Below are 25,181 nucleotides of genomic sequence, written 5' to 3'. Positions count from 1 at the left end.
GTGTGGCACATTTGTTACAACTGATAGAAGAATGTTATCACCAGTCTACCGTTAACTATAGTCCATGGTTTACATTACAGTTCTCTGTGTTGTACAGCCCTGTGGCTTTTTAAAATTTTTTTATTCTAGTAACACATATAGAACTGAAAATTTCTTCTGGGCCACATTCCAATGTAAAATTCAGGCTGTTACGTTCACAATGTTGTGCTACCATCACCACCATCCATTATCAACACTTTCAGTCACCCCAAACAGAAACCCTTGACAATTCAAGCCCTGGCCCCTGATAACCTATTTTCTAATTCTGGCTCTGTGAATTTTCCTGTTTTAATTATTTCACATTGGTGATATAATACATCTGGATTATTTCACTCAGCATGATGTCTTCAAGGTTCATTCATATTATCACATGGATCAGAGCTTCGTTCCTTTACACAGCTGCATAATATTCCATTGCATGTATATGCCTATTCTTTTTCACTAGCTTGATGGCATTTATTTTGAGAGTTAAAGCTAAGCTTGTGCTACATTGAGACAAGCCAGGATAAATTCTTTTCCAGCAGCTGCAGCAAAGTATTCGAAATGAGACACATTCTCTACACAGTTATTCAACCAGTATTTATTGAGGACCTACTATGTACCAGGTACAGCTCTAGAGGCAGGAGGTAGAGCAGTGAATGAGCAGTGTCTCGGTTATTTGCATTCTTGTAAAGTTTACATTATTGGAGGGCAGGAAGAAAATAAATAATTTTAGGTAGCAAAAACTGTGTTGAAGAAAACAAAACAGGGAGATAGTAACTAAAAATGGGTGGTTCACTCTTCCATGAGGAGGTGGTATTTTTGCTAAGACCTAGTTAGACAAAGATCTTGGGGGAATAGTATTCCTGGAAGAAGAGGAAGTAATAAAAGAGACAGGTCAAAAGGAGAAATGAACTTGACATCTTTGAGTGACAGAAACAAGACAAGGTGGTCTGGAAGTGAAGTATGGAAGATGAGCATGAGATCAGAGGGGCAGGCAGGGAGCAAATCACAGGGGGTTTTGTAGGCTATGGTTGGGAGTTTAAATTACATTCTAAAATGATGGGAAATAATTGTGCAGTCAAAAGGGCTGCACAATTGAGTTTATGTCTTCAAACTATCTAAACTGAGCCAGGCCACAGTCATAAAAAGGCTGGCAGTCAGAAGGAAATAAGTGGAGTAGAAAGGAGTAACATATACGTCTACTTTATGAAGACATTGGGCGAGGCACTCCTACTACATCCATGGGAGTTTGGGTTCTCCATTTTACAGAAACTCAGAGACATAAAGTGACTCAGCTTTGCTTCCACCCAATAAGTGGTAGGAGAAGTCAAATGCAAGAGTCACATCTCCAGCCCATGCTGTCCCCTTTATGCCACATTCCATCTCTCACCTGGGGAGCTTAGATGCTGATTCATTACCAGGCGTTGTAATGGGTCTCAGGCAGAGGACTGTAGGTGTAATTACATCTCTGTCCCCAAACCCTCACATAATGCCTGACAAGTAGCAAGCGCTCAAAAACATGTTTGAATAAGCGAGTAGATGAATAAGTTAAAGAAGGCGCTCAGGGTGTAAAATTTAATTGCTTTGACTCCATCTGCAGGCAGTAAAGATTTGGTCCTAGAAACCAGATGAAATGTATCTGAAGAAGGAGATCAAGAATTGTTGGGTGTTGAAGGACAGCGTGGTGGCTCCACAGGAGGCTGGGGTGGGGCTGCCATATGATCCTGCCACCCCATTGCTCAGTATATACCTGGAGTTGCTGAGTGTGGAGACATGAATGGACATTTGCACACTGGTTTTTCTGGTGGCAGTGTGTTCATGATCCACAATGAATGGAGGTGGCCTAAGGGTACGACTGAGGAATGGAAAGGGGAACAATGATGTATACATACTGAGCTGCCACAAGGAGAAATGAAATTGTGAGACATGCAACTATGTGAATGAAACATAAGAGATCCATATTGAATGAAATGTCAGGAAAAAAAGACAAATATTATCATGCCTCAATCATATGGCCTAGCTATTATATAAAAATTCAGTGAACTAAAGATGAAAGCATGGGTTATCAGGTTGGGGCTTATTGTATAGCATCCTAGTTTGTAAGCTTTTACAGCAGCCACATATAGTCATGAGATGTAACTGTAATTCTAAATTCTGAGTTACTGAGCTGTTTGTATATAACATGGTCTTTCCCAGAAATTTTGGGTGTTTATGTGACACCTGAGGCTCAGGCTTAGCGCTCTGAAGCAATGAAAGTAAGTAGTACCGCATAGAGGAACTGTTAAAAAGTTAAAAAAAAAAAAAAAAGGATCAGACTCAACTAGAGATATGAATGAAGCTGATGTGGATAGAACTAAGGTATACTAGAAGACTGGGTAAAGGATGATATCATCCATATTTTAAAACCTCAACTTCTGGGTGAAACTAAAGGGTGAGATGTTTATTTGGTGCAAAATTTATATTTTGGGTAGTACATTTCCTAATTTAATGTGTATGGCCAGTTTAAGTGAACACCATAAGTACATGCAATCTTGAATAGGGTGTGAGATTTTGTTGGTTTGTCCAGGTTAGTATGATGCCCTAATAAATCCCAGAGTGATCTGGGTAGTGAATAAAGAAGCATTTATCTATTCCTCTTGGGGGAATGGGGAGAAGTGGGGAGGTGTTCATCTTCCCTATTTGGAGAATTTCTGATATTCTCACAATCAGTGGGGACAACCAAATCAATAGGCCAAGCTCTCGATCTTGGGGTTCATCCCTATGAAACTTATTCCTGCAAAGGATAGGCTAACCCTCCTTAAAATTTTGCCTAAAAGTCACCCCTTTTGTTGTTCGTATGTGGTTTCTCTCTCTAACCCAACTCAGCATGTGAACTTAGTGCATTTCCCCCTACATGAAACATGACTCCCAGGAGTGTAAATCTGCCTGGCAACATGGGACAGAAAGCCTGAGATAAGTCACGACCCAGCATCATAGGATTGAGAAAGCCTTTTTGACCAAAAGGGGGAAGATGAGACAAAATGAAGTTTCAGTGGCTGAGAGATTTCAAACAGAGTCAAGAGGTTATCCTGGAAGTTATTCTTATGCATTATGTAGATATCCCCTTTTTAGTTTATAGTGTATCGGAGTGGTTAGAGGGAAGTACCTGAAACTGTTGACCTGTGTTCCAGTAGCCCAGATTCTTGAAGAAATATTGTATAAAGATATAACATTTACAATGTGACTATGTGATTCTGAGACCCTTATTCTAATGCTCTTTATATCCAGGGTATGGACAGATGAGTAAAAAATATGCATAAAAATAAAAGAAAAAAAGAAATGCTGGAGATATGTGAGGAGAGATATAGAGGCACGGTAGGAGGTAGGGGCTGCATAGAGGAGGGGTATAACTTTGCCTAAGGTCACATCACAGAGTAAATGAATGAAGAGTAGTCAGAGAACCCATACCTCCTCTTACTCAATCCAGAGCAGCAGCATGAGTGCTGGGAAGGAATCCACGGCCTTGAGTCCCAGAGATTATCATCAATAGACCTCATTAGAAAAGACTAATAATATTGTCCACCTCCCAGTGCTGAAGTGAGCAGCAGATAAAATAGTGAATTGCCTACAAGCAATTCATGGCAAGTAAAACTTCTGATGAATTCATCAACTCTCAGTTTTATTGTGGTGCACTCTCATTTGTTTTGATTATTGGTGTTCTACATGAGCAGAGCACAAGTATTAGAGATTACTCGGGTTTCTGAATCTGCTAAAAATATATGTACCGCTGAGAAATGTATCTAGAGGCCATTCATTGAAAATCTGCTATTCATCAAACCATAGAAATTCATACGTGTATTCATTTATTCAACAAATATTTTAAAATAACTCAGCAAATATAAGAGAACTGATATTTTGGCCAACTCCTGGGGGCACAAAGCATAACACTAAGGATTCCAAGGAACGCATATCCACAGAATTCATCTATGTTTTGAAGTATTCTTGTAAGAGAGAAAATGTATGTGGGCAGATAGGAAGAGTGGTCAAAAATGAGTCCAGAATTATGGAAAAGCTTCATGTGTTGGTGATTATTTTTCAGCTTGCAGTGATTGTTGCCTGATGTCTGAGGGTCGGTACCTAGTTCTGTGCTTTCCAGATGGTTCTCAGGCAGTCAGAGATGAAATGGTGAGGTAGCTCTGCTAAGGATGAGGGCTGCTGACTCGTTCCAAGGTTTCTCACTATTCTTTTACATATGGGATTGTCTCCCAAAGTTGACTATAAGTTCTGTAGTAAAGGATCAAATCTTCCTCAAATGTTTGTTCCTAGCTGTGATCATCACAGTTAAATCTTGGCTGACACAACCTAAATGTCAAGTGAGACACAACCTCCTTATACCTAAAAGTCCTGTGAGATTGGTTTGAAATCCCCCTTATATACACTGCACTAATTCAAAGCCCATGTAGCCCATGATATATTTCTTTTTATTCCTGGGAGTCTTATATTGAATCCTGCTTGCTCTCTTACCTGTGAGCATTTAAGTTCATCATTGTCTCAGGAAATAAACCCTATGCCTTTACTAAGTTCCCCCAAAGAACACCTAACCCCCCATAAAAATTGCAGAAGACTTTATGAAGAAGCTGAAAGAAGACTTTGGGGGGAATAGTGGACATGGAGAGAGGATAACTGCCCAGGCTTGGCAAGACAAGTGAAATAATTTCATGTTAGATGGTCTTTCTCTCTAAAAGTCCTTTCTCTTCACTTGGAGTTCCTGCCATTAGTTCCTCCACTGACACTTGGAGTTCCTCTCTTGGCCATTTTTCCTTGACGTCCCCTATTGCTACAATCCACTGATCCCTCCCTCCCTCTTCTTCCTTTCTATTCCCTACTCTCCCCATGCCTCATCAGAATAATAAACATGTGTTCTCTGCATCTTACCTAAAGTAGCTTTGTCTGCTTCGCTGTGATTCTTGTCACATCTGACATACAGCCTGTTCCTATACTAAGTGTTAACCAAGATATTATTCTAACCAAAGACAGCTTGTCATCCTGGTGGCAGTTTAGGTGTTAGCTGTTAAAGTACTTGTCAGGCCAAGAGAGTCGGACTCACCAGGAGTTGCCCCAGCCATCCCTTCTAGCTCCGGCTCAGTGTCTTTGCCCTGTTTGTGTTCGAGCCACAATGAATGTGTAACCCGGGTTCACAGGCATTTCCTACCTGCATATTCTGGGTTACAAAGCTTGAGAATGTCAATATCCATTCTGCATGGAGAAATCCTACTTACTCTTTAAATCAGCTTAGAAGGAGCTTCCTTTAAGAAGATTTCCCCATCACTGACAAATGTCACTCCACCCACCTCCCAACACCACCAAATTTGGGTACATCTACAATCAATCTTATCATTCATATTTTAACAATCTTATCAATCCTTTCAGTCTCTGATTAACTTAGGGACAGAGGCAATTTCTTCTCTGTATTCCCAGCTCCACTTGATATATATGGTCCACAAAATACATTAACTAACTGCTGAATGGAAATGAAAGAATAAATGAATAAACAAAGGAGCAAATGATGTTTTCAAGATTATCATTTTCACTGTTTCTGTAAAAGCAATACCTCTATTTTAAAAAGAAATAAAAATAAGAACACAGAAAATATAACATGCTCTTTGTTTTTCTATTTTTTTTCTTCTCTTTTAATTGCCACAGCTTTGACAGAAACTGGATCAGTTGGTTGCAAACATTATGATATGTGTTGGCCTTTGAATCCTATATATTATGGCATAGGAAATAAAATCATAATTTCAAGATGATAATTTGAATGGAAACAGATGGTATTTCGGTAGTGGTACACATAGATGCTTGCATCTTGCAGGTCATATTTCCCCACTTGGGAAAGTGTTCCATTTGCCATATTTCTTTCCCCACCTCCCTATCCCCACCCCTCTGGCCATATGTTTTGTAATAAGGGCACTTAAAAGCTCATAGAATTGGCCTGTCCTCATGATATTTCAAATATGATAATATCTTGCACATATTTCAAACATATGGTTGGATAGGAGGGGAAAAGGCAATGGAAAAAGTTCTCATCATGTTATTTTGAGGAGAGGTGGGATAAGAGGGAGGACACCATGTCAGTGATTTCAGATAGATAACATAAAAACTGTCTGTTCAGCCATAATGCATGAAAGGTGAGGCTTGACTAATTTGTGTGATCAATGTTTTTGAGAAGCAATCAATCAGGATGGATATACATACATATATATATATTTATATATATATCCATAATTATATATATATAATTTTTTAACTTTTTTAATTATATAGTATAACATATATACAAGCAAAGAAATAAAAAAGCAATAGTTTTCAAAGCACTCTTCAAAAAGTTGTTACAAGATAGATCCCAGAGTTTGTCATGGGCTACCATACAATTCTCTCCTATTTTTCCTTCTGGCTGCTTCAGAATATAGGAAGCTAGAGAGCTTAAATACTTTTTTATCATCACAATCGACTTTTTTCCTTCTTTTTTGTGAACAATAACATATATACAAAAAAAAAACCCTATAAATTTCAAAGCACAGCACCGCAATTAGTTGTAGAACATATTTCAGACTTTGACACGGGTTCAGTTTCACAATTTTAGGTTTTTACTTCTGGCTGCTCTAACATGCTGGAGACTAAAAGAGATATCAATTTAATGATTCAGCACTCATATTCATTTGTTAAGTCCTATTGTATAATTCCACCATCACCTTTGATCTTTCCATACCTCTCTTTGGGGTTGTTTGAGCTATGGCAATTCTAAATTTTTGCTATTGGAAGGGTCTGCCACTACTATGGGGTAGGGAGCTGGAACTATCTGATGTTCTGGAGAGGCTGGACTAGGTTTCAGGACTTTTCTGGACCAGGAATCCATTTGGAGGTTGTAGTTTCTGGAAAGTTGCTCTAGTGCCTGGAACCCTTGTGGAATCTTATATATTGCCCTAGGTGTTCTTTAGGATTGACTGGAATGGTCCTGGTTGAGTGTTGGCAGGTTATAACAGGTAATAAGGTCCACCTGAAGCTTGCATAAGAGCAACCTCCAGAGTAGCTTCTCAACTCTATTTGAATTCTCTCTGCCATGGACACTTTAATAATTAAACTTCTATTCCCCCTTTTGGTCAGGATGGAACTGTTTATCCCACAGTGCTGGGTCTAGATTCATTCCTGGGAGTTCTCTCCTGCATCGCCAGGGAGACTTTCACCCCTGGATGTCATGTCTCATGTAGGGGGGAGGGCAATGATTTCACTTGCAGAGTTGGGCTTAGAAAGACTGAGGCCACATCTGAGCAACAAAAGAGATCCTCCAGAAGTAACTCTTAGTCATGCCCATAGGTAGTCAAAGCTTCTCTGCTACCTACATAAGCTTCACAAGAGTAAGCTTCATGATGGAGGGCATGGCCTACTGACTTGCATATCCCTAAGGTTTGACACACTATCAGGGGATTCCCTGATGGTAAGGTTTAATAGTTCTGTAGTCTTTGTCCCCTCCTTCAGGGAACTTTGCCAATACTTTTTAATTATCTGCTTAATATGCTCTAGGATGTTTCCAGGCATTACAAATCTATACAGGATTAAAGGACCTCTTTCTTATTCTGGGCTTCCTGTGCTTCAGTTGCTCAAATGAGCTATACAGATAGGTTGAATTAGATTATGCACTACAGAAAATTCCAGTTCCAGATCAAATAAACCTTTCTTCCAATGGTCTCAAAGAGTATGTGTGGTTCTAAAATATAGAATGTCTTCTTTACCCCTATGTTCTGAATTAATTTAACCCCAACCTGTTCGGCTTCATTCTTATCTCTAAATATCAGGTATATATATAAAACAGCCTCTCAAAATCCAGAAATAATACTCACCACTTTGGATTTAATGTGTCTGTCCTAAAAGCATGCAATCTAGGCCCCTGTTTTCTTATAAGCATTTTTTAAAGGTGACCATGCCATTGTTGTTCTTTTGTTTCTGGTTTGTCTCACCAAATATCCCACATGTTCATTCACATCGTTGCATGCCTCACGGCATTGTTCCTTTTAGTAGCAGCAGAACCTTTGTTCAGAAGTATACACCATCATTCACCAATCTACTTCTCCGTCAGTGCATCTTTCAGCCACCTGCATTCACTGGGCATCATGCAGAGGGCCCAAAGTCCACAGTCCATCAATGTTCTCAATTTTAGATAATTTCATTGTCCCCAAGAGTCAGAAAATCAATAAACACACCTTCATCAAATAGGAAATCTAAACCTCCTCTTAACTCTTGTCCCTCACCCCATTCTTTACCTCTGCTGTTGCTGTGGTAGTGCTGATGGTTTCCTTGTGAATAGAGCTCATAGCATGCAATAGCAGTTTTCCCCCTGTACCCTGGACTTAAACACTCTTTATACAAGAATCATATCTTTGAAGTAATTCTTCTCATTCATATTTCTAGTGTATATAAGTTTTTGCTTAATTCATAGAATTAAAGACCGCGGGCCACCAGAAAATTTGCTCTGTTCTCCAGTCTGGACAGCAGGCGAGAAAAAGGTCACCCATCTGCTTCCCTGGGTGTAATACTTGGCTGGCCACTGGGGAAACTCGGCTAGGCTTAGCTGTGTTGGCAACAGGTGAAATATCAAATGGAAAGATGATAAATAATAAATAAGCCCATTTTTCATATTTGGATGGAGGGAAATGTTAATGGAGTTAGGGAAAGTTTGGCTTCCTTATTCCAAACAGCTAGGCTTTGATTATTTGAAGACTGACCGTTCAGTCTCCAAAAGCCTTGGCAGAGAAATCTGTGCCAGAAGGGGAAGTAGTACTGACTGTGTTGGAGGGTTTGCAAGCCTCAGTTCTTTTTAGAGGGTCAGCATTTGAATTCCAGCTGGCTTTTGAATTCTCACTTGTCCGTAGGATAAGCTTGCTAGATGTGAGGGCTGCTTTCTCTCTAGCACTTGCTACTGACATTTTTTATCCTATCCATGCTTATCATACAAGGGCATTAGTACCCCTCAGGGATGCATGGTATTAGGCAGGAAGCATTCAGAGCCGCTGGATTAGTTTGGTGCATCTTCCTATACTGAAATTTTACTGCAACAATGAGAAAAAACACATCACTTCAATATAAAGTAAACACAGAGGTTTAACAAAAGTCCAGGCATTCACATAATTTAGAAATAAAACACAGAACTTTAAGGAAATGGCCAGGCTTCCAGCAGGTATCTTTATCACACTGTCAGATCCCTGGGGATATATGCTCATTCTCCTCTGCCATGAGTTCCACTGGGGGGTCAGGGGAGATGTATGAGGAGCATCCTCCTATGAAAACAGTGGCTGGTCTAGTTTATCATCAATCAGAAATGTAAACCACTTCTCACTTTTTCTCTCCTGATTTCCCTTAAGTATCTGTAATACAGAAACCACCGATGTTCCTATTTTCAAGGCACTGACACTCCTCAGGGCTTGGGGATTTGTGATGGAGAGTTAATAGCCAAAGTGAAGTAAGAGGAATATCCTCTCTACAGTCTACCAACTAGTGGTCTGAGGAACCAGTCCTATCTATTGGGTTCTGAGAGATGAGTCCTTTGGGCAGCAATGAATGACATATTCAATGAGATAAGTTGCAGTTGGCCATGATTACTGATTGCAAATGTGGAAATGGAATCTGAAAAAATATGTGTATATATATTTTTAAAAAATGCATATATTTCTATTCTGAAACTCAGTGCCCTTTTGTTGAAAATTATTTGGGAGAGTTTAGCCAGGAAGGGTAATCACTCAGATGTCAGGTTTTAGACCTAACCTACAAGAACTGTGCCCCTAGTCTCTTTTCTTCTGCAACCCAAATTTTCTTCACCTCCTTATTTCTGGCAATGAGAACACAATCATCTCAGGTACCCAGACTTGAAACTTTGCTTTTAAACCTCTTGTCTCCCATATCAGTTTTCTTCTTTCTAATACCACAATCTATAGTCCCTGCTTTAATTCAGACTCTTACCTTAGACTATAGGTTTGTTACCTCCAAGTTGTCTTTCCTTTCATCCCTACATTGATGTCAGAATAATTTTTCTTAATTCCCACTCTGATCAGAATACTTTTATGATCAAACACTTTTAGTGTCTCCTAATTAAATTTAAACTCCTCAATAAAGTTTAAACTCTTTTGCTTAGTATTCACAACCCTCTGGGAAGTGGCCTTCTCTACTTACACCTTTCCCAGTTCTACCCAGAGTAGAGTGATCCTGTGTCTGTCCTCTGCCTATTCCATTCATTCTTCCCAGAGTGTCCTCTTCTACTGATTCTACTCTGAGATCCTAGAGGCCCTTAAACACTAGTTCTACTACCTCAAAGGTGTCTTTCCTGATAACCCCAACTCCAAGTCTTCTTATGGAAATTATAATGCTGTCAAGGTAATTGACATAGATTGCATTGAGACAGTTCTTTTATCTTGCAAACTATTCTGAAAACACTAGTGTCATGGTTAGGGACAGGTGTCAACTTGGCCAACTTGTGGTACCTGTTCATCTGATTGGGCAAGCGCTGGCCTGTCTGTTGCAATGAGGACAATTCATAGGATTAGGTCATGATCACGTCAGCTACATCCACAGCTGATTCCATTTGTAATCAGCCAAAGGGGAGTGTCTTCTGCAATTAGTGATGCTAAATCCAATCATGGGAAGCCTTTTAAGGAGGACTCAGAGGAGACAGGTTGCATTCCTGCTTTGGCTGGTGAGCCTCTCCTGTGGAGTTCATCCAGGCCATCCATTGGAGTCATCGGCTTCGCAGCCTGCCCTGTGGATTTTGGACTCTGCGTTCCTACGGTCACGTGAGACGCTTTCATAAATTTTATATTTGCAAGTGTTCCCTGTTGATTCTGTTTCTCTAGAGAACCCTAACTAATACAACTAGAAAGGCAGATAGTCTAGCCTTGAAACCCCCAATGCTTAATTGAGTGCTTTAAATATAGTATACACTCAATAAATTTGTGTTGAATGAATGTATTTTAATTTCCTAAGGAAGACAATATGACACAAACTTCTAAGATGATTTAATCTTCCAGACAACATGCTACCACTTAACAGAATGAACTGTTTGCTTTTAAAATGCCTGGCAAAGACAGTAATTGTTCTGGATTAAATTAACCTGGATAGCAGAAAGGCAAGACTTCAAACCCATGATGAAAAGCAAGAAGCTCATCAATTTAAAATTCTGAAAAAAGAAATGCTGCTATCTGGAATGGGCATGCCAGCTTACAGCCAGGTTCAAGCCCAGTTCAAATCTTAGATATGTTTCAGGCACAATGTCATTTTCACAGTGACAGCTGCAGAAGCCAATCCTGGCCTCTATCCCCAGGTTAGAGTGAGCTCTGATTTCCATGGAGCATCAAATCTAGTTGCACTGTAGAATTCAACTGGCAGCTGAGGAGAACGTGGTTCTCCTGCCTGACCACTAGAGTTAGAGAAGAGCACTTAAAATGAAGTACAGACTGTCTTATTTACAGTACTCAAAGACAGCAGGGAATATGTGACTTGAAGTTGATTCACGGCTGACAATAGAATTAAATAAAAATGCCTGGAAGATGTAAGGATTGAATATTGGGCTGCAAGTTTTATAGAGCTCAGTTAATCTATTCATGTTAGAATTGGCCTATAGATCCAGGTCAACTTTCAAAAAAAAGTCCCGATCTAAAACATGCTGTTGTTAGAAATTACAATTTAATTAGGTATTATTTGATTCACCTTATATTTTCTAAGACTGATAGTGGCTGGACAAGCGTCCGGTGACATTGTAGGCAGAATATGTTGACGATGTTAGCCTCTGGTCAGTAAAGAGGCTGAAACATTGAAGAGAGAGTTGACAGGGGACTGTTCTTTGCCAGTCTGAGAAGAACTTGATGTGTGAAAAGACACCTGGAATCGTGCCATTTAGATTCCTGTATAACTCTCTGGATGCCCCAAATCCCAAGTTATCTGGGATCTGATTGGGAACAATCCCTCAGGGGGTTCAAGTGAAGAGTTCCCGGACAGATGTCATTTGGAGACGTCTTCTCCAGCCTTGTAGCTGGATGTAACTCCCCAGGGCCTTGAATCTGTACTCCATGTGACCAGAGCAGCCTTCTTTGTAGTCTGCTGACGTGACCCTGAACCATAACTGTGCTTTGCAGGTGTACTAACAATGTCAGGAGGAAGAAAGAAGGTAAAGAAGAAGGATGGAATATTGAATGAAGAATGAGTAAATTAAAGAACGGGTGAACACTGTTTCCCAGTGTTTATTCGATTTACCTACTTCTTATTCTCATGCCTTTTTTATCAAAGCAAATAAGGTAATGAAAATTAATATTAAAATATTCAAGGCAATCAACAGAACCTAGTTTGTTTTTTTTAAAATGACTCCAAAGCAATGAAAAACTCTATCACCTCAACCACTTTACTGTAAGGATGGGGGGTACTAGTGTCATCCTTTTTATTCATGGTACAGCCTAAGCTCAGAAGTGAGTTCACTGGCTTTGGATCCCAGTAGCAATTATTTAAAAAAAAAATTAAAGTCCATATTTTCTTAAGATTGGTTTTTGTTTAATTTCCTTTTCATGTTCCAGAATTCCATCCAGGATACCACATTACATTTACTTTTCAGGCTTCCCTGGGTTGCTCTTGGCTGTGACAATTTCTCAGATGTCCTTGTTTTTGAGGACCTTGACAATTTTGAGGCATACTGGGGGCCCAGGTGTTTTTGGACTTTCCCTAATCTGGGCTTTGTCTTATGGCTTTTGTCATGATTAGACTGAAGCTACAGGTTTTCTTGGAAGGAGACTACAGAGCACCATCGTCCTGACATTGTATCACGAGTGCGTACCAGCGACACGTCACATCATAGTTAACATTAGCCTTGATCACCTGGATGAGGTCGTCTGTCAGAGCTCTCCACTGTGCTGTTACTCTATCCCCTCCCTCCCCTTTCCATACTGCACTCTTTGGAAGAAAATCACTCTGCTCTCAGTTCATGAGTGAGGAGTTGTGCTCTACCCCCTTAAGGGTGGAGTAACTACATAAACTGAAATGCTTCTGCATGGGAGATTTGCATGTTCTTCCCTATTTACTTATTTACATGGTCATTTATTATATCAGTAGGGAATCACACATATTTACTTTACATGTTGGAATACAGTCCACTGCTACTGTATTGATTTTGTTGCTAAATTTGTTCCAAGTTTGGCCATTGGGGACTCTTTGAATTGGCTACTGGTATGCATCTCCTTTGGTGATATTTCCATCATTATGTTTGTGGATTTTTAGATTACGTTTTTAGCATTACCTTACTTTTTGGCACTGCAAGATGGTCCAAAGTCATCTTGTATATTTCCTGCTCTAGTTCTAGAATTGGTCGTTTTTTAAGGAACCCTATTCCCTATTATTAGAGAACAGTGTTAGAAAACATTTTCTGGGCACTAGGTGTTATTGTTACTACTGGAATGCTTTTGTTTCAGCTGGCAGAGCAAGGAAATATATGTGTGTATACAAACCCATGTATATGTGTGTTTATTTCTATTTATGACGATTTTATATATAACTATTAATAGTCATATTAAACTATATATGAGTTCATACTGATGGGACAACTCTGATCTATCCCCACTTGGATCATTCTAACCTCCTTCCCTTGCTTGCCTGTAACCTGCCACTCTAATAGTGAGAAATCTGCCTCTCACCATGAGCTATCTATTTACTTAATTGCTCAGTTCCAGCATATATGTGTAGTAGCTTTAGAATTGTGTATCCAAACCTCCATGGAAAACAGCCAAATCACCTAGACTGCAGTGCTATGTACAGGAACGTTGCTTTAGCCTTACAGACGCCACTGATTTCCTAAGCTACTTAAATCAGCAATTTACCTCCACTCCCTTCATACATTTGTAATACTGTTAGATTATTTTGTCACAGCCTGCATTCCATACTGGGATGTCCTGACCTCCTAAATATGGGGGTTTTGTTCTTTTATTTTGTTTTATTTTTTTCCTTTGCATGCATTAAGAGTAACTCTTTGTGCTGTAAAATACTATGGATTTTTACAAATGCATAGCATCGTGAATTCACCACTATTGTAGTTCACAGGGAATAGTTCCACCACTCAAAAAAAAAAAAAAATCCCATTCTTCATCTAGTCAATCCTCTATTTAGTCTAGTCAACTACCGATCTATTTACCATCTCTATAGTATTGTCTTTTTCAGAATATTATATAATTGGATCATATAGTATAAAGCCTTTTCAGACTGACTTCTTCTACTTAGCAATATGCATTTGTGTGCCATGTTAGCTCATTTCTTTCTATTGTTGAAAAGTATTCCATGGTATATCTGTACCATGGTTTGATTATACATTCACTTATTGGAAGACATCTTGGTTGTTTGCAGTTTTTGATGATTATAAATAAAACTGCTATAAACATCCAAGTGCAGGATTTGGTGTGGACATAAATTTTCAAATGAGTTGAGTAAATAACTAGGAATGATGTTGCTGGATTGAATGGGAAGACAAAATTTCTCTTTTAAGAAACTGGGCAAACTAATTTCCAAAGAGGCTGTACTACTTTGCATTCCTATCAGCAATGAGTGAGAATTCTTTTTGCTCTTCATTCTCACCAGCAGTTGGAATTGTCAGTTTTATGGATTTTGGGCAGGTAGTATTATATCATTGTTGTTTTAATTTGCATTTCCCTAATGGCAAATAATGTGTATCTTTTCATACACTAGTTTTTCCATTTGTATATCTTCCTTAGTGAAATTCTTTTCACTAAGAAGATCATTTCAGATCTTTTGCCTATTTTCTAATCGAGATGTTTGCTTTCTTATTGTTGAGTTTTAAGTGTTCTTTGTATATTTTAGATACAGATCCTTCATCAAATATGTGCTTTGCAAATATTTTCTTCTAATGTGGGGCTTGTCAACTCATTTTCTTAATATTTCTTTTATGGAGCAGGTTTATAATTTTAATAAAGTTCAACTTATCACTTTTTCTTTCAATGTATCTTGCAATTGGGGTTGTATTTAAAAACATATCACCAAACCCAATGTTATTTTGAAATCCTCTTATTGTTTTCTTCAAGAAATTGTATAGCTTTGAAATTTGTTATTAAATATAGCTATCAAATTTGTGGGTATAGTATTGTTCATAGTATTATTTCTTTGTGTTCTTTTAATGTCCATGGAATTAGTATTGATAATTTTTTTTTCATTTATATTAGTAATCTTAAATTTTTCTATTTTTTTTCTTATTAGCCTGTCTAAGTTTATAAATTTTGTTGCTATTTCAAAAGAACCAACTTTCAGTTTCATTGATTTTTCCCTATTGTTTTCTCTGCTTTCAATTTTGATTTCTGTCCTAATAATTATTATTTCTTTTTTAGGCTTATTTTTAGCTTAAACTGGTCTTCTTTTTCTAATTTTCTAAGATGGAATTTAAGGATATTGATGTTAGATCTTTCTTCTTTTCTCATATATACATTTAATACCATAATTTCCCCCAAGCACTGTTTTTGCTCCATCCCACAATTTTTGATATATTGTATTTTCACTTCAAAATATATCTTAATTTCTCTTGAGAGTTCTTATTTGGCCCATGTGTTCTTTAAAATGTGCTGTTTGTTTTCCATATATTTGGGAGTCTTCTAGATTTCTTTATTGATTTATATTTTAATTATATTATGATATGAGAACATACTTTGAATGATTTCTAACTCTTAATTTGTTAAGTTGTGTTTTATGGTGGAGAATGAAGTATACCTTGGTGTACATGTGAACTTGAGAAGAAAGTATATTTGCTGTTCTTGGTTGGTGTCTTAGTTTGCCAGTCTGCTATGCAAATACCACACAATGGATTGGCTTAAAAAAGGAATTTCTTGGCTCACAGTTCGCAAAGCTAGAAGTACAAGGTCAAGGCATCAGCAAGGTTGTACTTTCTCCCTGAAGTCTGTGGTATGCTGGCACTGACTTGCCACAGTCCTTGGGGTTCTTTGGTTTCCATCACTACTCCCTGTCACATGGCTATTTCTCTTTATTCCAGATAATCTTCTTTATTCTGAAGTTTGCTTTGTCTGGAATTAATATAGCTGTGCCGTATTCCTTTTTATTAGTAATAGCGTGGTTTTCACTTCTGGCTCCTACCTATATGGCTTTCTCAGACTTCTCTTTATAAGGCCTCCAGTAAAATGGATTAAAACCCAACCTCATTCAGTTGGGCCATACTTTAGTTAAAAATAACATCCTGGGCGGTGCGATGGTGGTTCAGTGGCAGAATTCTCACTTGCCATGCCAAAGACCCAGGTTCCTTCCCGGTGCCTGCCCATGCAAAAAATATATATAATATTAATAATACATATTATGTTATATACATATATTATACCTTATTATTTTCTATCCTATTTCCCTTTCTGTTTTCAGTTTGCTGATCATCACAGAAAGAATTCCCCATTTCTAGTAGTGTTTATCATGTTTCTTTTTGGTTCTTTCTTAGAATTCTCATTTATCTTTACATTATGCATTTATTCATAAATGATGACTGTTGTTTTCCTCCAGTAGAGCCCTTAACGTATTACTCATGGCCATTTGAAATTCTCTGAGTGGTAATTTTAATGTTGTATCTTATATGGGTCTGGTTCTGATGACTCCTTTGTCTTTTTGGACTATTTTTCCTTGCCTTTTGGCATGCCTTGTAATACTACTGCTGAAAAACAGCCATTTTATATCAGGACAACTCAGGCAGGATCAAGTATATAGTCAGACTTGAGGTTCTGTTTTGCTTGCTGTTTGTCTTTTTTTTTTAAACACCAAACATATACAAAGAAAAATAAGCAAAAGGAAGGAGACATGGTGTGAAATCTGGAAGAAACCAATGCAAGCTTCCAAGAGTCCTTTCCCAGAGGAATCACACCAGATTCTTTTAATTCCTTCCAGAAATAGGTTGTGACAACACATGTGAAATGTTGTCTACCCAGGGAAACTCATTAGAGATTCATTGCCCAACGTTTTATTGGGGACTGTCACGTAGGCATGCTTTGCTCCACATGTACCAAAGTCTCAGACTCTCAGAAGGAAAACAGGGGTCTGGCATAAGCTACATTGTCTGTCCAGTTTTGACACAGGCAGCTGCTTTTATTAGTTCTGGGAATGGTGGGAACCCTGTCAAAGTCCAAGGTCTCAAATGCCTGCCAGGCATCCAACTTGCAAGCAGGCCCTTTAAGGAAAGCAGACAGACATGCTCTGTGAACTCTACTGCATGGTGGTCTTACCTTCCTGCCAGTTCAGGTGGCTTCTGCTTCAGGAAAGCAGTTCTCAGCTGAAGTGTCTATCTGGAGGTGCTTGTATCTTCAGACTTTGGGGTGGGGGTTTGTCCTACAACCTTAGTTCTCTGATGGATCCAAGGAAAGTTATCAATTCTCAGAATTGTCCACCTTTTCCTTGTTGTAAAGGATAGAAGTGATGACTTCCAAGCTCTGTATATCAAAGCTGAAGCCAGAAGCCCCAAGGAGCAATTTTAATATTATAAATGCTCCTTTAAAAAAGTTCTTACAAATCACTAGTGTTGTTTGTGGTCTGCCAAATAGGCTGAAAGTCTTTAAAACTCCATGCAAAAAAATGAGAATGAAAAGCAAAAATACAGGAATGCCCATAGGATGTGTGTGTGTGTGTGTGTGTGTGTGTCTATTACCACTTTAATGATGTTTAATGATCAAGTTACAACATCCATCATCTCTGAGTAAACTTTTGAGGGTCTGGAGCAGTGTTAGTTAATTGCCTACATACTGAAATTCCCTGAGGTATTTCTATAGGATACTCTTGTTTGAGTCCCAACCTAGACCAATTAAATACAAATCTCTGGAGTGGGGCTCCGGCACTGTATTCTTAAAACTTTCTCACACATTTTTAAATGTGAAGCTGGAGTTAAAAACTTCTGGCCTAGAGCGATTTCTTGAAATATGATCGGTAATTTACATGCTTCAACAGATGATTGCCAAAAATAACAATTTCTGTATTTCTTCTTAGATTACTATACAATATTTTTGGGAGTGAGGATGGAGGGCTGAATTGAGAGCCTTGGGTGCCTATATTTTCAAGGAATCCCCAGCAAATTATCATGCTCAACTCTGAAAAGCGTTGATCTAGAACTCTGAAGACATATGTAGGAAAGAAGATGTGGGTGTCCCGCGCATTACTTCCCTAGAGACTGTAAGATTTTAACAAGTTTACACATTTAAAGGCTTTTAGGGAGTCCACTCAGCTGCAGATGGAGACATTCAAGATTAATTGTAATATCTGAGCAAACAAAGAATCTGTGAAGACACATCTGATGAGGAAGAGAGAAAAACTTCTCACGAAGGAAACCGTTGGTCTAAGATAGATCTTCTTCTCCCAGCTCAGATTGGGCTGGAAATTTTCAAGGCCGGTTATTTCTCCTGCTGGCAATGTCAAGAAAGGCAAATGCCAAAAACACCTCTCAAATAATGCAAATTTCCTCACTTTAAACAGGTGGCCTCAGCAGATAGGGCTATGTACATAGGCCAGTGAAACAGCATCCAAACACGCCTTCGGGAAATAATCTTGAAGAAACACCTCAAAGGAGATATGCAAATTTGCTTATATAAGAATGTGCATTATAATTGTGATAGATTGTTCTATTGACCCCAATTATTTACCCTTCTAAATATCCACGCTCTTTGTTTTGTTGTCTTGCAGCTTCTCTTACCAAAGATGAAATGTACTTCGACTGGTTATGTGATTTATTTTGGACAATTGCTTATAGGAAACTGTGATGTCAATAGGGATGTAGAATGTGCTTGCAAAGTGAGATTTGCCCCTGCCGTTGCCATAGTAGTAGCATGCCCAGGACAGTGCCATGGTTCAAGGAATACTAGAATCACAGTGGGAAGACGCTGACAGGAAACCTGCAATGGGGGCCAGACCTGCTGTGGCTATCAGTAGATCCATTAACATAAATGATTATTTTAAGCCACTGAATTTTATAGTGATATGCAGCAGTATTTTATCAATACCTGACTGATATAACAGTTCGACCTAGAAAAGTCCAAAATTCAGAAACAAATGTTCAACAGTAGGGAATTGGCTAAATGAAACATAGAATATCCATGTAGTGAATATGCAGTTACTGAAAATAATTTTATGGAATATTCATCAATATGGAAAATGCTCATATATATATATATGCTAACTGAACATAAGGCTTTAAAACACTGTGCATAGTATGCTTTTATGGGTACAAAGTATGTTTAGTTTTCTGTATCCAGATCTATCTATTTACCTACCTACATATCTTTATCTGTATCTATAAGTTTTTGCAAAAGAAAGATGAAAAGAAATAGACCAAAATGTAAAAGTCTTTATTTTACAATGTTGAAATCAATATTTTTTCCTACCTTTGTACTTTATGGTTTCCAATTTTTGTAATTGTATACAAGAGGGAAAGGAGATTTAAAATAAATATTCTAAACAGAAGCTATAGATTCTCTCTTCAGTATTTCAAATGTTGAGTTGGTCCCTCTGCATTCTAATACTTTTTAGAAACATCAGAGTGAGTATCTGTACCACTCAATATTTGCAAAATCTGAATAAATGAATATCTGAATAAGAATGCATACTTTATGAATATCAATAAATATTTTTCCCAACATAGAACATCATTTCTAATTTGTATGACTTCTTCCTTCTTGATTCAAGTGAAACTTTCTTCAAAACAGAATTGTTGACACTATAGTCACGCAGTATCTATTTGGTGGTGACTGTGTGAGTGTTTGAAGGATGGGCTTAGATGGGTTAGACATTGGCAGGGAAAACAACGGCTCTTGTCCAACCCTCCTTCTCTGGCAATGGTACCAGGTGGGAGGCAGTACAAGCGGTAAACGGAGTTGAATCCATGCCCTAAAGCCTAATGGATGGCTATACACAATGTTATCTGTGTGAATGTCACCAAGGCATTATTTTTGTTCATAAGCAACTAGTATCTTTTAGAAACTTAAGTTCTGTGTGTCAATAGAAACTTAAGCAAGGGCAAGTGACTTGAACAATACGTTGGCAGGTTCCTCTCAGTCTTGATGCCACTAAAGAACAAGTGCTTTCAGGACACCAGCTGCCTTCTTTGAGAGGATGCCCAAGCATAGACATAAATGGGAAAAGCTTTGGCACTGGATCGATATTTTAAGTCATATAAATAAGCCAAATAACCTGGAATCAGGCGATGGACTCTTCCTGTCTCCCAAGATCTGCCCACGTTCTTACTGGGAGCAACCTGTGTTTGAGCCGCATGGTCGGTTTGGCTGAGGATCTCAAAACAATCACAATTACATGGGCTTCCTCTTGTAATGAAAATGTCACTATTGCTGGAAAAGAAACTACCTAATTGCAGCAGGAATCTATAGTAAATACGTCGCTCAGTGTATTTACTGAGTTTTGTACATGTTTAGTGATCAAGCCACATCTCTACTCTTCCTGGCCGTGTGATTTGGGAAGGCCATCTACCCTTCCTGAGGTCACCTGCATGCACTGCTGCTGAAAGTACTGAGAGAGGCGGTGCTGGAGAGCATGAACCCACCAGTTTTGGCAAGCCTGTTAATTTATGTGAAGCTCTTCTCTAAAAATGGGAATAATAGTACCTACTTACTGTGAGAATGAATAATGTTAATCATGTAAAGTGTCTCGCACACATTAAGCACTAAATAAATCGTAGTGTTCTCCTGCTTTATTTCTCTTTTAATCTTATTTTTGCCCTTCTACACTCTCTGCCTCTCTGTTCCCTCCTAATATTCCATCTTATTACCGGGAATTGCTGATTCAGAGCAGATATTTGGGAAAAACGTGATATATAGGGACAACTTCCTCTGCTAACTGCCTCCCTCCAGACCTCACTGGTTTTACAGTTGAAGTGCTCCTATCTCATGGATCACTCCAGGTAAGAAAAACAAAAATGCAAGCCTCACCGGAATGACTGCATAAAAAGCCCACCAGGTCTCCCATTCCCTGAGACTGTATTGCCAATCCTTGTTCACTGACTCCAAACTGGGAATGCCTTTAAGAAAGTCTCGACTTGATCCATGATGATTATCATCTCATTTCTTATTAAATAAGGAGACCAAAGCTTCACAGGATTCCCCACCCCCTGCTCTTTTCTTCCACCTTCGCTGATTTCACACATAGTTGCACCCTGGACTTAAGTTTGCTTTTGCAGAGGCAGCTTTTAGAAATTTCTGCCTCTTACACCCTGAAATATAACACCATCTAATATTCGACTATTAATCATGTACTGTCACTGATAAGCAAAAAGTTATTGCAGTTAATCTTCACAGCAAACCATGAAAGAAGGCACACTTATTATTTGTATTTTACTGATGAGATACAAAGTAGTTAAATTACTCAGCCATGATATACAACTACCTAGTGGCATTGATGAGATATGAACATGTAAATTCTGGCACTGCAGCTTGCGTTTGTATTTCTAAGATTTGTACAATAGCTTTAAAACAAACTGTACAGGTAGCAGGAGATCAGAGGAAAGGTGAGAGATGTTATGTTAATCAGGCACTTGCCATATATAAGATCTTGTCCCTAGATTCTAAAAAATGGATTCTACAGCTTCGAAGATACAGATTTAAGTCAGTAGGAAAGAATTAGAGGACCCTTTTCAGAAATCCCCGCAAATATGTTATTGCTTCTCCTGGGCTGTGTGGTTAAGGCAGGTGATTATCCTTGAGAATAATGTAAGTATGGCAGACTGTATAATTTTTTCCAGTTAGTCCCTCCTCCCTACTCATAAGAGACTGATACACCCTGCCCCATTTGCTTCGTCTTAGCCATCTAACTTGCTGCAGCCATTGGAATATCAGTGGACATTCACCAAATCAAACAGAAGACTTAAGCATGATTTGTGCACTTGCCCTTCTCTCTGCTACTAGAAGGACAGGTTCCAGAGAACAGAGTGATTGCTACTTCAGTCTACTTTAAGAATTAGAAGCCATGTGGAGCAGACCCTCAGTGAGCCTAGAGAGAGCCACAGCAATCCACAATTTTCATGTAACTCAAGCAAGAACTAAACAGTTGCTGTAAGCCACTAAGACTCTGAGGCAGTTTGTACCACAGCAAAAGCTGACCAATACCATCAGTTAGGACAGTTTCTATTTCAACTATCACAATATAGAATTCCAAACTGGTAGAAACTAAAGGAGGCTGCTTTGGCTTAGGGGTATGAAAAAAATCCTGGACCTGGTTTTTCTCTTCCCTCCTCTTAGGCTCACTTCCTCCGGGTTGGTTCTCAACTCTCAAGCAGGTTCTCCCTGAGTCTTCAAAAGTTAACTCCAGCAGCTCTTACCATAAAATCCTTCCAGATTCAAGTCATATGGAAAGAGTGAGCAACTCTTTTGCAGAAATCTCAGAAAAAAATTAATTATACCTCCTGTGATCTGATTGGGTCAGAATTTCATATAAGCAGGATGGATGCTCTGTATTGGTCATCTCTGCAAAGCATTACTTCAGTTTAAGTATAGCCCCATTGAATCAGGTTGGGCTTTAATTCAGATGACTACAGTCCTTTATTAGGGGAATCAAAGTCAGACAGAGAGAGGCCAAGAGGGGCCACCATGTGCCTTGCCATACGACGGAAAAGCCAAGGACCAAGTATGGCTGGTAGCAACCCCAGAAAGCCAGTCTTTGGGGAGAAAGCATCACCATGCTGAGGCCTCAGCTTTGGACTTCTCCTAGCGTCAAAGCATTGTTCAGGCAAACCCATGGTATGATGTTTGTTTAGAAGCTGGAAAACCAAAGCAGCCCCTGAGAAAATGCAGAGAAGCATAGACTAGTCTACACGGCAGGACTTTAAGAGCATATTTAACCTCAGCACACCAAGCCATTCCCTCCCTCCTGCTTTAGGAAAGAAATATTTCACAAATATATATAAATAAACTTTCATCCAATATTATAGCATCCTCTCCAGTCTTTCCTAATTTGACTCTTTCCTATTGTCTACATGATCCAGCCATACCATAATTAATAAAGGAATCTGAAAATGAGACCTCTGCTGGTTTCTTTTTTGTGATGTTTCATTTTGTTTGACATATTATGATCTGAGACATCTCCACCTTGGGCTTAAGTCTCTAACTACTGCAGACTCCTTGGTGCTAATGTTGGCTATTTTACCACACTGAATTTCCTCCCAGTTCTTTGGTTATCTGTTCAGCGTTTCAAATGGAATAGATGTTTCCAGGAGAGAGAAGCATAAAATCCTGTACTTAAGGAATGTAGGAGAGGCATGGGCATGTGCACACATAGACATTACCACAGACTGGAATTTCAGCAGATTCCCGGGTGGAGCCAAGAGAAAGGGGGGAGAGGGGAACACAACAATTTTTTAAACAGTCTATTTAGCACTTCACTACATTTCCATTACACCTTTACTATCAAGAAACCATCCCTGTCAAATACCATTATGAAGTAGAATCATTTGCATAGTAAAATTTTGCCTCCAAAAAAGGTCTGACTTTTTAACAGGGCTCTTGGGAGTCATCTCTAAATTTTTGGGATTTCCCACAATATGAGTGGCTTTGGTTATTCATGTGGGTCCATATGCTGATGAAGCGTTTGCTAACCACACCTATGGTCCTAGGATGGGGACTGGTCACAACAGAAACACCAACCATGTGATTAGGGATTGGGGCTTTGAGTCACAGCATATCAGCCCAAACTCGGGGAAGGGAAGGAACTGAATTTTTTTATTTTTACTTTTTTTATTGTATAACATATATACAAAGAAAGAAAAAATCAATAGTTTTCAAAGCACTCTTCAACAAGTAGATACAAGACAGATCCCAGGCTTTGGGTTACCATACTCAGATTTTTCCTTTTAGCTGTTCCAAATATAGGAGGCTAGAAGGGATGAATATTTTTTTATCATCACAATCTACTTTTTTTCTTTTTGTGTGTGAAAAATAGCATGTATACAAAAAAGAAATGAATTTCAAAGGACAGCACAATAAGTTGGAGAAGAGATTTCAGAGTTTTAAATAGGTTACAATTCCACAATTTTAGGTTTTTACTTCTAGCTGTTCTAAGATACTGGGGACTAAAAGAAATATCAATTTAATGATTCAGCAATCATATTCATTTGTTAAACCCTACTTTCTCTGTATAACTCCACCATCACCTTTGATCTTTCTATCCCACTCTTTAGGGTATTTGGGCTATGGCTATTCTAAACTTTTCACGTTGGAAGGGACTGTCAATAATATAGAGTAGGGAGATAGAACTATCTGATGTTCTAGAAGGGCTGGGCCCTCTAGGCTTCAGGACTTATCTGGCCCAGGGAACAACTGGTGGTGGTAGGTTTCTGGAAAGTTATCCTAGTGCATGGAACCTTTGTAGAATCTTATATATTGCCTTAGATGTTCTTTGGGATTGGCTGGAATGGTTTTGGTTGGGGTGTGGCAAGTTATGGTAGGTAGCAAAGTCTAACTTGTGCAAGAATGACCTCCAGAGTAGCCTCTTGATTCTATTTGAACTCTCTCAGCCACTAATACTTTATTAGTTACACCTTTTCCCCCCATTTGTTCAGGATGGAATTGTTGATCCCACAGTGCCAATGACAGACTCATCTCTGGGAGTCATCTCCCACACTGCCAAGGAGACTTTCACCCCAGGATGTCATGTCCCGTGTGGGGAGGAGGGCAATGATTTCACTTGCACAGTTGGGTTTAGAAAGACTGAGGCCACATCTGAGCAACAAGAGGTCCTCCAGAAGTAACTCTGAGGCATATCTATAGGTTGGCTAAGCTTCTTCACTATCTACATAAGCTTTGCAAGACTAAGCCTTGAGGTCAAGGGGTGGCTATTGATTTGGGTATCCCTAATGTTTGACACAGTATCAAGGGATTCCCTGATGGTAAAGTTTAATAGCTCCATAATTCTTCTCCCATCCTTAAGGGACTTTGCCAATACTTTTCGATTATCTGCTTGATACATTCTAGGATGTATCCAGGCATTACATTGAGCTATACAGGATTAAAGGCCCTCATTCTTATTCTGGGCTCCCTGTGTTTCAGTTGTTCAAATGAGCCATCCAGACAGTTTGAGTTAGATTATGTACCACAGAAAATTTAGGTTCCAGATAAAATAAACTTTTCTTC

The 25,181-nt window shown here is 38.8% G+C and overlaps 1 pseudogene; it reads right to left on the bottom strand.

The window, feature by feature from the left end:
• The window catches only part of LOC143651474 (ribosomal L1 domain-containing protein 1-like), a 77,063-nt pseudogene that overhangs the window by 8,869 nt on the left and 43,013 nt on the right, over positions 1-25,181 (bottom strand).

This window comes from Tamandua tetradactyla, chromosome 12 (genome assembly GCF_023851605.1).
Source record: "Tamandua tetradactyla isolate mTamTet1 chromosome 12, mTamTet1.pri, whole genome shotgun sequence".
In the NCBI taxonomy this organism is placed as follows: domain Eukaryota; kingdom Metazoa; phylum Chordata; class Mammalia; order Pilosa; family Myrmecophagidae; genus Tamandua; species Tamandua tetradactyla.
Note: the sequence above shows the minus strand (reverse complement) of the source record. Positions and strands in the feature narration are given on the sequence as shown.